Genomic DNA, 2,414 nt, shown 5'->3' with positions numbered 1-2,414 from the left:
AGTATTGAGTATAAGAGCTGGAATGTTATGATGAGGTTGTATAAGGCATTGGTGAGGCCAAATCTGGAGTATTGTGTTCAGTTTTGGTCACCAAATTACAAGAAGGATATAAATAAGGTTGAAAGAGTGCAGAGAAGGTTTACAAGGATGTTGCCGGGACTTGAGAAACTCAGTTACAGAGAAAGGTTGAATAGGTTAGGACTTTATTCCCTGGAGCGTAGAAGAATGAGGGGAGATTTGATAGAGGTATATAAAATTATGATGGGTATAGATAGAGTGAATACAAGCAGGCTTTTTCCACTGAGGCAAGGGGAGAAAAAAACCAGAGGACATGGGTTAAGGGTGAGGGGGGAAAAGTTTAAAGGGAACATTAGTGGGGGCTTCTTCACACAGAGAGTGGTGGGAGTATGGAATGAGCTGCCAGACAAGGTGGTAAATGCAGATTCTCTTTTAACATTTAAGAATAAATTGGACAGATACATGGATGGGACGTGTATGGAGGGATATGGTCCATGTGCAGGTCAGTGGGACTAGGCAGAAAGTGGTTCAGCACAGCCAAGAAGGGCCAAAAGGCCTGTTTCTGTGCTGTAGTTTTTCTATGGTTTCTATGGTCTTCTACAGACTACTCTTGTTTTTCCAATTCTGTTGGCTTCTTCAGCTTCTTTGCATCATTCTTTTAAGTAAGTTTCCTTATCATTCCTTGCTATCTTCTTGAACTTTGCATTCAGTTGGAGGTATCTCCACTGGCCTTCACTTCTCTTCGCTGCTCAGCCACTTGTAGAGTCTCCACAGAAAGCCATTTTGATTTCCTGGTCTTCTTTTTGTTTGCAATATTTTTTGATGCCATCTGTTGTATAATGCTCCTTACTTCTATCCATAGTTCTTCTAGCTTCCTCGCTACCAGGTTTAATCCATTGAATCTGTTCTTCACCTCCACAGCATATTCTTGAGGGATGCTATCAACATCAAACTTTGCTGGTACATTGGTTTTCCTGATGCTCTTCAGTTTCATTCTGAATATTGCAACAAGCAGCTCATGGTCTAAGCCACAATCTGCTCCTGGTTTTGTTTTAGCTGACTGTATAGAGCTCTTCCATCTCTGATTGCAGAGTATATAGTCAATCTGGTTTCAAGTCTATGTATAGAGCCGTCTTTTAGGCTGTTGGAAGCGGGTATTTGCTATAACCAGAGAGTTAATTTGGCAAAAATCTACCAGGTGATGTCCTGCTTCATTCCATACTCCAAGGCTAATGTTGCCTATTACTCCAGGTATTCTGTGACTTCCAACATTGGCTTTCCAGTCTCCAACGATAAATGTAACATCCTTTTTTGGTGTCATATCCAGGAGGTACTGCAGTTCTTCATAAAACTGGATAATTTCATCCTCTTTGGCATATGTGGTAGGAGCATAAACATCACTGTGATGTTGAAAGGTTTACCTTGAATCATATTGTGATCATTCTATCATTTTTGTATCCAATCACTGATTTTGATACTTTTTTTGACAATTAAAGCCACTCCATTCTTTCTGCACATTTCCTGCCCAAAGTAGAAGATCTGGTAATTGTTTGATGTAAAATGACCTATTTCAGGCCACTTTAGTTTGCTAATTCGAAATATGTTAGTGTTTAGTCTTGCCATCTTGTTTTGGACCACATCTAGTTTACCTTGACACATGGATCTTACATTCCAGGTTCCAGTGGTGTATTGATCTTTACAACATTGGACTTTCTTTTCATTTCCAGGCACCTCGGCAGTTGGACGTCCTTTTGGCTTTAATCCAACCACAGCATTAGTTCTGGTACTACTCATACTTATCCTCTGTTCTTCCACATTAGCATGTTCGTCACCTTCAGACCTGCGGGGCTTATCTTCTGGTGTAATTCTCATATATCTCTGGTTACTTTTATCCATTAGGTTTTCTTGTCAAATTACTGGAGCGGGTTGCCATTTCCTTCTCCAGTTGAACCTCTCTGCCATGACCTGTCCATCTCGAGTAGCTCTACATGGTGTAGCTCATGGTATTACTGGAATACACAAACCCCCTTACCATGGCAGGGTAACAGTCCACGAGGAGGTCCATGACCTTATTCATACAGTTTAACAACACCTTGACCAACTTGATCACTTTTCTCTAAAATGCACCGTTATGTTTTGTTCTAAATGTGTACTTGTAAAAATTGTGTGTAATTTATGTTTAAATTTTTTCATGAGTGTGTGGCTTATATGATGCCTATGATGCTGCTGTGAGGAAGTTTTCCATTTCTCCACAAAATGTTGGAGAAACTTATCTGGTTAGCATCAATGGAAAAGAATAAACAGTCGATGTCTCAGGCTGAGACCCTTCATCAGGACTGGTAAGGAAGGAAAAAGAAGCCAAATATTTTTTTTATTGTACCTGTACATACATATAC

At 40.1% G+C, this 2,414-nt stretch overlaps 1 pseudogene; it reads right to left on the bottom strand.

Moving 5' to 3' along the window:
* Positions 1 to 724: 724 nt before the first annotated feature.
* Positions 725 to 1,914, bottom strand: LOC140193977 (craniofacial development protein 2-like; annotated as a pseudogene).
* Between the last annotated feature and the right edge of the window lie 500 nt (positions 1,915 to 2,414).

The sequence above is a fragment of the Mobula birostris genome, chromosome 1 (genome assembly GCF_030028105.1).
Source record: "Mobula birostris isolate sMobBir1 chromosome 1, sMobBir1.hap1, whole genome shotgun sequence".
In the NCBI taxonomy this organism is placed as follows: domain Eukaryota; kingdom Metazoa; phylum Chordata; class Chondrichthyes; order Myliobatiformes; family Myliobatidae; genus Mobula; species Mobula birostris.
This window is presented reverse-complemented; position numbering and strand designations above follow the sequence as displayed.